General features: G+C 50.9%; 1 long non-coding RNA gene across 1 annotated transcript; it reads right to left on the bottom strand.

Moving 5' to 3' along the window:
* Positions 1–1718: 1718 nt before the first annotated feature.
* Positions 1719–11152, bottom strand: LOC144935344 (uncharacterized). The gene is made up of 3 exons (XR_013637302.1): positions 10988–11152; positions 4864–4909; positions 1719–3065 (listed from the first exon to the last, which is right to left on the bottom strand). It is a non-coding gene; the product is annotated as an uncharacterized LOC144935344 (long non-coding RNA).
* Between the last annotated feature and the right edge of the window lie 1204 nt (positions 11153–12356).

Below are 12356 nucleotides of genomic sequence, written 5' to 3'. Positions count from 1 at the left end.
TGTGTTTGTCAACAAAACAATTCACAAGCCTTCGTTAATCCACTATACTGGCCGTGTTGACCTTGGTTGTTGTTGTTGTTGTTGTTGTTTAACCATACTTCACCACGCTGGTTCATGCGGATTGACAAAGGGAGAGGGCGGATCACGCGGGAATTATTCAGATAAAAAAAACAAAGTCGCAGCTGATGATGTTCTAGCCGTATCGGGGAATCGAACTCAGGTGACCTGGATAATATCATCGAGCGCACGCCTGCAACGTAGAAAGAGACGCAGCGATGAGCCTTGAGACGTCAAATTAAATAGCGAGTTGATTACGTGGCGTGTAAGATTCATTGTGATGCACCTGCGGGTGGAGCGGTGGCGCAGTGGTTAGCGATCAGTGGTCGATTCCCGACCACGGCTGACATCAGTGGCGAGTGATATCTGAACCGGTCCTGCCCGCCCTTCCCTTCACCAACCCACACTGACCAGCGTGGTGAAGTATGGTCACACAAATCCCCCCCTTACCGGCACGGCGTCGCTCGGACTAACAGTGGATTAGCCAAAGAGATGTAAATTACTATAATTAAAATAAATAGCGTTTCAAATATTCAAATGTATTTTTTTGGGTTTAAGAAATATGACGCGTACATTCCATCACAGACGAAATCAACTTCGTTTATCTGGCTACGTATCACATTCCCAGTGCCGATACACGCGCATTTTAAATTGCAACCGTGCACATTTAACGCGTGGTAGTCGTTGGCGAGGGAGCGAGTGGCCGTGGTGACCACGCTCTGAACATGCTCGAGATGACGCTCCAATTCGGCACAACGTTACATCCCAGCCTTACGATCGTACCCACCGGTGTATGGATACAAAAACAAATCCGATAACCTGCATCTCTGAATCAGAATCACGAAAATAACGAGCAGCATCAGACAGCTGTTTATTGACGTTTTATTGTTGTTGTTGTTGTTGTGTGTTTGTGTAGTGCAGCGGTTTGCGCGCTGCGCTACGAACCTGGCCACCCGAGTTCGATTCCGACTCACGGCCAACACCAATGACGATTATGTGAACCGGTCCTGGGCCTCCCCTAGGTCGACTCAGCATCAAACGAGTACCTGGTGCGGTGCGTAAAAACATCGCCACTAGGGAGACAAAGGCGGCCGGGTGTGGTGCTGGCCACCCACCCCATCGTGTGCCGTTCTGGCCTTCATAGGTGCTCGTTTAAAGCACTTTCCCCAACAGTCTGTTGAGGCTATACGGGGGATCTTTGTCTTTTATTGTATGCGTGCCGAGCCAACACGACTTCGAACCTGCAGATTTCAAATCAGCACCTCGCCCGTCTAGAGATGAACTATTACAGAAGAGCCATCGCCCGAAACGTCGCCTATCGTTTATTGTTTCCTTGTAGGGCAACGCTAGCCATGGATGATTCTGCGTAACGAGGGGAGGCTCCCCGGGTCCCCGCTACTCCTCAAGGCCTTTCGTGTGGGCCTCCCAAGACGATCGTTCATCATCATCATCAGCAGCAGCAGCACCATCGTCGTTATTAGCAGCAGCCGTCATCAATCCACTGCTGGGTGAATGCTTCCCCAAGTCGCCAACAAGGCACCCTCCCAGTAAATCCTTGCGACGTCTTCCCCAATGTTTTCCCGATGTCCGGAAACATCCATAATGGAGGTTTATGGGTTAAATCGCATGAATATAAATGTGTGTCGTTAAACCCGCCACCACCCGACAGAGCCAATTAGTAAGGTTTGTCACGTAAACAGAACGTGCCAATTCGTTACAAGTACAGCACACCGGTGTGTTGGAGAGCCAAGCCACAACATTTACAATCCGAGTATGACGTATCGCCAGTAATTACAACGTTGGGTACAACGTTAGTCCAACGTTGGGTCAACGTTAGAGTCTAACGTAGGACCAACGTTGGACCCACGCGGTTCGCTGGGCCCGGCGAATCTCGCGACTCCGTGGCGAGGATTTGGCGGCGCGTGGAGTCGGGGAACGTCCCGGGTTGGGAGCGCAAAACATCGCGGAGTCGAGCTCGGACTTCGAGTGCCGATTTCCCAGACGCGCGCGCAGAGAGAGAGTGAGAGAGTGAGTGAGTGAGAGAGAGGGTGAGTGAGAGAGTGAGAGAGTGAGTGAGAGAGAGAGTGAGAGAGTGAGTGAGAGATTTGCCGGCAAACAGCAATTTGCGTGCTCCATTCCACCTCCGTCGATCGGCGTGACGGCTCCGGTGATTACTCGGTTTTGCTGCGGAAGTAGGAAACGCCGCGACGCGGTGAAACCCCGAGAGTGTCGGCTTCGTCCGTGCGAGAGAGGTCTCGACTTTGTTGGTTTTGTGCGTGTCTGTGTGTGTGAGTGTGTGTGTGCGTGTGTGTGTGTGCGTGTGTGCGTGTGTGTGTGTGCGTGTGCGTGTGTGTGTGTGTGCGTGTGTGTGTGGACGACGCCTACGACTGTTTGGCTCGATCCACTGCTGGATGATGGGAGGGAGGGGGCTCGTCTCGCATCGCGCGCGCCACGTCGCGGGCTTGAACATTCGTCGGCTCGTTCGCGATGACCAATCAGCGCCAAGGTCTCACATTCTACACCCCAATGCCACAAGACTCGAATATGCCAGATTCGTGTGGTTGGTTACCCGCGGCGCGAAACAAGTTCGACATGCACACAAATAGTTCACGCATTGTTTGACATCACGGCATTGTGGAATATTTTTTTTGAATAAAACATTTTAAACCCCGACGTTTCGGTCGAATGACCTTCGTCAGAAACGACCATCGTTCGGTGAGATCTTCACAATGACGTGATGTCGTGTACGCTCGTGTCTGTCTGGGTTGGAGACGCACCCAATTGTGTATTCGGCACAAATCATCGCCCTGCACATTGTATGTATGTTGTGTGTAAAGCCTGGCATCAGTACACGTATGTTGTTACATGTACAGGTGTGTGTCCATCCACTGCTGGATGAAGGCCCTCGCGCGTTGTGTCGGCCACGGCAGTTGTCTGGCCATACTTCACCACGCTGGTGGGGCGAGCAGCGTGATGCACATCCAGCTGCGCCACCACTCCACCTCCACCTGCGTGAGAGTATGTGGCGCGTTACAGGTGTGTCGTGTGTGTAGTGTAGTGTGTAGTGTAGTTTGTAGTGTAGTGTGTAGTGTAATGTGTAGTGTAGTGTGTCGTGTGTGTAGTGTAGTGTGGTGTGTAGTGTGTAGTGTAGTGTGTTGTGTAGTGTGTGTCGTGTGTGTAGTGTAGTGTGTAGTGTAGTGTGTAGTAGTGTGCGTGTGTAGTAGTGTGTAGTGTGCGTGTGTAGTAGTGTGCGTGTGTGGTGTCGAACCCGTGTGTGTTCCCTGCGACTTGGTGCCCCACCAACCGTTGGAGCCACCCGGCCACCACTCCTTGCTTTCGTTTCCAACAAATTCGGCTTTACACCTTCGGGCAGCGCCCCCCTTAGAAGGGGGGCCCGGGGCGCCCCCCCCTCCCCACGACCTTGCTACTGCAGCGCGTGTATGTAGTAGATGTGTCTGTGTGTGTGTTAAAGACCGTGGTTTATCTGCAGCTCATATACCTGCTTCTGTGTGGGTGTAGTTTGCCTGTGTGTTGAACGTGCGCATGCACTCGTGGTGTTGGCCACCCGCCGCCTCGTGTGCAGTGCTGGTTTTCATAGGTGCTCGCTAACAGCACTTGCCCCTACAGTCTGTTAAGGCTATACGGGGGATCGTTGTATTTGTTTGTGTATATGGGGAGCGGTGGTGTAGCGGTTGGCGCGTTGTGTTTACTAACCCGGCCACCCGAGTTCGATTCCCGGTCACGGCCTAAACCAGAAACAATTATTTTAACCGGTCCTGGGCCTCCCCTAGGTCGACTCAGTCTCAAATGATTGAGTACCTGGTGCGATGTGTAAACATCACCACTAGGGAGACAAAGGCGGCCGGGCGTGGTATTGGCCACCTACCGACCCCACCTTCGCGTGCCGTTCCCGCCTTCATAACTGCTACTCGCTAACAGCACTTGCCCCAGCAGTCTGTTAAAGGCTATACGGGGGATCTTTGTCTTTGTGTGCGCGTGTACGTGCACGCATCTATCTCGCGTGCACGTTGGGGGGGGGCGTAGCGCGACATTTAAAACGCGCAAGTCTCGCTAATAAGAAAACAGCTCTACATCATTGACTCGTCACGTGCCGACAGATTAAAGAATCGACTGATTGATCCATTAAGAGACACTTTGCAAGTATCAGTTAATAAAGGCCCTGCGTGTGACCCACCACCACCGCCGCCGCTGCCGCTGCTGCTGCTGCACAAGCAACTTTTGTCCACAGACATTGACAAAGACAAAGATCCCCCGTAAAGCCTGAACAGACTGTTGGGGCAAGTGCCGTTATCGAGTAGCACCTTTGAAGGCCGGCACGGCACACGAGGAGGTGGGTGGCCAGCACCACGCTCGGCCGCCTTTGTCTCCCACGGTGGCGATGTTTACACATCGCACCAAGTACTCATTTGAGGCTGAGTCGACCTAGGGGAGGCCCAGGGAACGGTTCAGATAATCGTTACCGGTGTTGGTGGCCGTGAGCGGGAATCGAACCGGGCCGCCAGGGTCGTAGCGCAGCGTAGCGCCTACCGCTCCCCACCAGTGTACACATACGCGTGTGTAGTAATGTGTCCATGTTATGGGTCTCTTTGTTAGTTTATTTCTGACTGGGGAGTGGTCGTGTCGCGGTTAAGACCGGCGGCCCGGTCTTTCGGTTTACAAGGGTGCCATGGGCTGGCACCGCGAGTGTAGAATGTTAACAATGTATAACTACGGCTCTGGAAAGAGGCGTGTTGCTACTATCTGTGTGTACCTTCATGATCATATTGTTTAGTCGCACGCACTCACCTGGCCCTGGTGTGATGCGGTGTCACGGTTCCACTCCCGTCACCTGCTGGGGTTCGAAACAAACGCAGAGTTCCAGGGAGAGTGACCAAGTTTTGTTTGAATTTCCCCCATCCATGCCGCTGAGCACTGCCTCTAAACGTCCCCAACACGCCAAGCGGCCAGCAGCAAACAGCGCGATTGGAGGTGTCAATAGACGCGCGCGTTGCGATGTGTCTCGATTCGAGCGAAGGGTTTGCACAGCACTCTGGGAAGAGAGACAGTGCGAGCGAATTCCGGAGTGACAAGAACTGTTCCTGAACAAAAGGCTGCCGGCGGCAAGTGTAGCGAAACGTCGGACATCGTGCCGAAAAACATCCCGTAAACTCATAGTACAGTATACATATGTACATACCTATTGTTTACTTCTTTTGCACCGTACGTAGCCAACCGCGCTAATCGGAGGCTCGGGCGAGGGACGACAACACTAAACAGAAAACAGCGGCTCTCAAGAAATTCGCTTTTCGATCGAGATGATTCCACAGGGCCCGGCTCCGACGACTTCCAAACATCGTACGGAAGAGCGTTCCAGACGGCCGCTGAAGCAGCACCCCGAGCGCGCGCGACGCGACGCGGGGGTGGCCGTGGAGTTTCGCGTGAGCGACGATTTCTGTCGCTCCGCGGCTCAGGCGAGTCGCCGGTGGTTCAGTGTCCCCCGCTGCTGTTCTCGAACAAAAGTGTCCGACTCGAGCCGCTGAGGCACACGGCCTGAACGCGTCCGCCGGGAAGACGCGCGGCTTTGCGTCCTCCCCGATCCTCGCAAAAGGGACGGCGCGACTCCACGCCGTGCAGGTGAAACCACAGGCGTGTGTTGGCGTTGTAGATGCGAGTTTCGCACGGATGGGGGTGAGTCGGTGACGCTGTGGTTTTGCCGGCTACCCGAGTTCTATTCCGTTCGCGACTATCATTAGCGGAGAGCTCTCCTTCAGAAAACTCGCACTGACCAGCGTGGTGAAGTATGGTTGATTACCCCTGTCCCACATCACCCCGCCATGAGCAACACCGCGTGGAGAGAGAGAGAGAGAACCCATAATCCTGTTTGGGATTGACACGAAGCATTTTAAATGATGTATCATCATTATCATTATTATTGCATTAACGCATATTGTTCGGGCACAGGAACGAGTGATGGTGAACGCGGAAGAGGGAGTGAAGAGCTAGTTCTCACGGAGTGCACGCACGCCCGGGTGACGATCTTCTCGTCGTCTCGGACTCGAGTCACTGACAGCGAATAAAGCCCCGCGCTGGGGTTGGTTGTTTTCTTCAAAGTTGTTTCTTTTGTTTCCTGACGAAGGCCGGCTCGTCGAAACGTCGAAGCTGTTCCGTAGAGAAATTCACTAAAGGGTGTGGGGCGTAAACGATGAATCGATTAATATCGATTATAAAGGCTCGCCATATCACGCGCGTTGACGGTCGACGTTTCTTACTGATCGCGCAAAGCCACGTGCGAGTGATGTAGTGAGGCGCACGCGAGTGATGTGCTAAGTGCCACGTGCAGGCCTCGAGGGTGCGACACAGCTGAACTATCGAGAGAGGCAAACAAGCGAGAAGCAATACAAACGAGACTGGGGAAAAGCGAGACGCGACGAGAACAATCAATGCTCGATTCCACCTGCACCTCCTGGATTTGGGCCAGTGATCCGGATCGTCGGGAATTGGGCGCGGCGGTTGGGGGCAGGGTCGTGCGTGTGAATCGTTCCGATGAGAACGCACGTGGCCCTGTTCCCCATGGTGCTCTCCTTCATTCATTCATTCGCGCGCGGACTGTACGTGTACTGTATGTGTACTGTATGTGTACTGCAGTGCGCTCAGCGACCGCGTTCGTGGGGCCGCGTGCCGCCCAGAATGGGCACCGCGCGAGCCGTCGGTGGCCATCGCGACTGCTTTTGAAGTTTTGGACAAGATGCCTCCAATTGTGTCTCTCTCGTCGCGAGTGTTCGAGTGTTCGAGTGTGAGAGTCACCCGTTACGCGACCTCCCGGCGCGGACATGAGGCCTCCCGCTGCAATGTCCGTGCGCGTCTGACACATTCGCCGATCTGTGTCATGATGATGATGGTGGTGATGGTGGTGATGATGGTGGTGGTGGTGGTGACGATGATGATGGTGGTGGTGATGATGATGGTGGTGATGGTGGTGGTGGTGATGGTGGTGGTGATGGTGGTGGTGATGATGATGGTGGTGATGGTGGTGGTGATGCTGGTGGTGGTGATGATGATGGTGGTGGTGATGGTGGTGATGGTGATGGTGGTGGTGATGATGATGGTGGTGGTGGTGGTGGTGGTGATGGTGGTGGTGATGGTGGTGGTGATGATGATGGTGGTGATGGTGGTGATGATGATGGTGGTGATGGTGGTGGTGGTGATGGTGGTGATGAGGATGGTGGTGATGATGATGATGGTGGTGATGATGGTGGTGATGCTGGTGTTGATGATGATGTTGGTGGTGATGGTGGGGATGATGATGGTAGTGGTGGTAGTGATGATGGTGATGGTGATGATGGTGGTGGGGATGATGATGGTGGTGTATGGTGGTGCACTTAGCCAGCTCTTTACCGGCTTTAGCGTCGCACTCCTTACGAATCGTGCCCGATAATTGAACGTTCATTAGTCAAACGTCGCGTTTGGAATGAGCGCCGTCACAAAACACAAAAACAAAGAAACGCAATTTAAACTCTTTCGTACCCCAATTTCGATTTTGCCTCCGACAGGAGGCAAAATCGAAATTGTTCTCAGTTATATTTGTTGTTGTTGTTGCGAGCGTAGTCCACGGCTATCGTTGTGTCGTCAAACGTCACCTCCCTCTCGCTCTCTGTCGCCCTTCTACAACAGCAGCATTGGAGTCGCTCGCGACAAGCCGCGTGAGAGATGCAATCGCACCCACCCATGTCACTTCGAAAGTGCACGCAACTTCAATCACGCGCCGCCAGTGTGTGCTACGCGTGTACTGTCAGAGTCCTGTGTGTGTAGCGTACTGTCAGTATAGACACGAGGCGTGTAACCCCATCGAGTGCCGCCGAGGGCAAGCGTTGAATTAAAGTCCAGGCCGTGGCCACTCGACGCATTTTGACCTCCGTGGTCGATAAAAGGGGAACTACTTTGTGACGAATCGTCCGGTGGTTCGAGCGATCTGCGATCATTGTTTTTTTATTTTCCAGCAATGCCGCAAAAACCCGACACGAAAACACAAGAGTTTATATTTAAATCAGGACACGCGTCACCGCTGCATGAAGAAGGCCAGTTTCCCGAAACGTCGACTTACATTTTCCACTCAGTATAAATACATGTTGAAGCAATGTGCACGTACCGACCGTGTTAACATACCTACATATCGGTACATTTTATGCATAACAATAACCCGGGTTCTATATATATGCAGATGCATTCATTTATACATAAACATATATGTACGTGTGCCATGCGTTTAGTGCTGTGTTTGTGTGTTGTGTTATACGTGGGTGAAGCCCTCCGTGTAGGTAAGGAAACTTCGTCCCGATTTATAATCTATATACTTTGTCGGAGTTTTTTTTGTTATCTAAACCGTCGAAGTTAATTATCTTAAACTCCGCGTGTGTAGTCGAGCCACACGTGTTGTGTAGTAGAGCCACACACACGTGTGTAGTAGACACACACGCGTGTGTAGTAGAGCCAGAGCCACGCGTGTGTGTAGTAGACACTACTACACACACGTAGTAGACACACACGCGTGTTCGTACGGCGCATGTCGTGTTTACTGACGGGCACTGCACAAGACTGGCCGCGCTCTTTTAACGCCTCCGTCTACGGCATATTCACGCTCTTTCTGTACGTGCATTAACAACGCTGGTGTATACATTATCTTGCGTACATTTGCATGTCGGCGCATGTACATCCACATATACGCAATTGTGTGTGTGTGTGCGCACATTCGAATGTGTGTGTGTGCGCACATTCAATTGTGTGTGTGTGTGCGCACATTCAATTGTGTGTGCGCGCACCTTCAATTGTGTGTGTGTGTGTACGCACATTCACGGGGCCTACATTTCTCCCTCGATATTTTGCCCAAACTTGGCTGGGCTCCTTTGAATTTGCGGGCTTTTGGCGTAAGGCACTACCACTAGAGTATTAAGGTACGTATATCCACAATGATCCTGTTTTGTTGTACCCCATCTATTTTCATATCATCGTCATATGAGGATGACACATTTAACGTGAGCACAGAACAAGAGCAGGTGCATGTGGCTAAGTTCCCGCATTATTTCTGGAGCCGCGGTACGGACTGTTTCGACTGAAATTGAGCACCGCACATTCATTCGACACGCGTAGCAACCTTTCACGGCCGATGCTGTGACTCGTAATTAGAGTTTTTTTGGGGGGGGTGGCGGGGGGTGTCAGATCGCCTAACTAAAATGTGTGTCGTAATTCTTCCTCCACCCGACACGGCGAATTCATTCATTTGGCACGTGATGAACAAAGTTTGAACAGCTTCGGCAGCACCGCCGGTAGTAGCGTTAATAAACAATGTGTGCCAATTGTGGAATGTTGCGAATTGCTCTCCAACACGCCAATGTGCTGTGTCGGGTGGTGGAGGGGTTTACGGCACACATTTTGACTTACGCTATCTTACGCAAAAAAAAACCCCTAATATATTACGAATAATTAATAGTAATTTTTACGTAAAAAATATATTTTGTATTGTATTCTTCGTGAATGTATAACGACTGCGTGAGTTATTAGTGGTGGGTGCGAGCTAATTTGTGGAGTTCAGTGTCCGTGGCGTGAGTCGCCCGTCTCGCCACCGCCAAACGGCTACTTACGGTGCTCGGGAAAAATGGTAAAAAAAGTCACAGGTAAAATTGGTTTACAAAGTCTTAGGTAAAACTGGTCAAATGGTACAGGTAAAACAGCTAAAAATATCTCAGGTAAGACTGATAAAAATGGTACAGGTGAAACAGCTAAAAATGTCTCAGGTAAAACTGGTAAAATGTCACAGGTAAAACTGGTAAAAATGTCACAGGTAAAACTGGTAAAATGTCACAGGTATAACTGGTCAAATGTCACAGGTAAAACTGGTTAAAATGTCACAGGTGAAACTGGTAAAATGGCACAGGTAAAATAGGTAAAATGTCACAGGTAAAACTGGTAAAACAAATCACAGGTAAAATTGGTTAACAAAGTCTTAGGTAAAACTGGTAAAAATGGTACAGGTAAAACAGCTAAAAATGGCATGGGTAAAACTGGTAAAAATGTCACAGGTAAAACTGGTAAAAATGTCACAGGTAAAACTGGTAAAAATATCACAGGTAAAACTGGTAAAAATGTCACAGGTAAAACTGGTAAAAATGTCACAGGTAAAACAGGTTAAAATGGCACAGGTAAAACTGGTAAAATGTCACAGGTAAAATTGGTAAAAATTTCATAGGTAAAATTGGTAAAAAATTCACAGGTAAAACTGGTAAAAATGCCACAGGTAAAACTGGTAAAAATGTCACAGGTAAAACTGGTAAAATGTCACAGGTAAAACTGGTGAAATTTTGACAGTTAAAACAGGTTAAAATGGCACAGGTAAAACTGGTAAAATGTCACAGGTAAAATTGGTAAAAATTTCATAGGTAAAATTGGTAAAAAATTCACAGGTAAAACTGGTAAAAATGCCACAGGTAAAACTGGTAAAAATGCCACAGGTAAAACTGGTAAAATGTCACAGGTAAAACTGGTGAAATTTTGACAGTTAAAACAGGTAAAAATGTCACAGGTGAAACTGGTAAAAATGTCACAGGTAAAACTGGTAAAAATGTCACAAGTAAAACTGGCAAAAATTGCACAGGTAAAACTGGTAAAATGTCACAGGTAAAACTGGTAAAGGAAGTAAAAATGGCACGAGTGATAAATTCGGGAGAGAAAGAAGGCACAATGAAATGGGTTCGAGGTTTAGGGTGAATCATCTCTTTCATTCAGATCTGTATACAACTGTCAGTACAGTACTTATAACTGTTAGCACAACACTTTAAACTGTTAGCAGAGTCCCGTTACATTGTAAAAAAAGAATTGTCCCGGTGTTCACGTGTGCCATTTGTTCCCGTGCCATGTTTACCAAAGGTCGGCTACTTACACCCCTCGCCTCTGTGTCTCCGCACACGAGCATCGAAGCGAGCACGCCGACAACTTTCGTCCAACACGGGAGACCCTGGGCCCGACCCGAGCGCTGTTGCGAAATCGCTTCGGAGTTTCGCGCTCGGCCCACTCCACAACTGCGCGTTCACGTTTCATTCCTTCCCCGTGCCCACGTAGCGGAGGCCTTTGGCTATTGCTTGGCCATCCTCCCCGCATCACACGCAGCCAGTGCCCGCGGGTGGGCGAGGCACAGCGCGTGCAAGATGTCACGCCTCTGTCCAGCTGATGTTCCAGTTGGGGAAATCGAACTCGGCTCTCCGGGTCCAGAACGCAAATGCGCTAAAACCACGGCGCCACCGCTCCACCGACGCCCGAACACTTTAAACAGGTGTCTGTGTAGAGCGGTGTTCATCGTGGAGAGGAGCGGTGGTGCAGTGGTTGGCAGGGTGCGCCATGAACCACGCCGAGTTACGGGTTCGAATCCCGGCCACGCTCGATATGAACGGCGAGTGGCTGCCTGCAGTGAAGCTGGCTCCGGGTCCTCCTAACCCGCTACTACCAGCGTGGTGAAGTATGGTCAACAATCATCCCGGTCCACGACGCGAAGTGGCGAGCCCCCCCCCCTATCTAGCAGTGGATCGGCAGAGAACCGTGACTGTAATCTTAATTTGATCGTCATTCATATCTGTAGCGTGACGACTTTGTATGAAAAGCAACTGTTTAACATATGCATTTCGCGTATGCCGACGCATGTGTGTACGTATGTATATGTATATCTATTAATTTTGAATACACTGATGTGTTTACGACTATACACCGAGACGTTTAAATTGTACACGTACGGTCGCAGGCTCCGTAATAATGCAAGCGAACATGACACAAGCACGCGTGTGAGACTGGAACAAAGTGTCAATCCACTGCTGGATGAAAACCTCTCCCAACACCGCGTCGATCCGTGCAGTTTGTTTGGCTGTACTTCACCGAGATGTTTCGACGCGTGTTGATGCACATACATTGGCCCGCGTATTATTTCTGCATCGCACGGATACACGGGGGAGCATCAGACATCTTCGCCGTGATGGACAGCCGCTCATCATCATGTGTGCGCGTGTGAGAGTCCTATGCTCGACGCTGCAGCAATACCGCGGCGTGCGCAGACTTCCTCACTGCACTGACTGACGGAGGGCACTAACTTAGGTGTGCGAACGTCGTGACGCCGTGGACTAACTTACTGGGCGTGCGACCGACCAAACAGCGCCCCCCCCCCCCCACCCCCGTGCCCGTGTGCGATTCAACACGTCCATCTGGAATGACAGCGGTCAACCCCGCCGCTCGCAAGCAGGCGACCACTCTCGTGTCGTGTACGT

This window comes from Lampetra fluviatilis, chromosome 13, assembly GCF_964198595.1.
Source record: "Lampetra fluviatilis chromosome 13, kcLamFluv1.1, whole genome shotgun sequence".
Lineage (NCBI taxonomy): Eukaryota > Metazoa > Chordata > Hyperoartia > Petromyzontiformes > Petromyzontidae > Lampetra > Lampetra fluviatilis.
The sequence above is the reverse complement of the archived record's forward strand: the minus strand, read 5'-3'. Positions and strand labels throughout refer to the sequence as shown.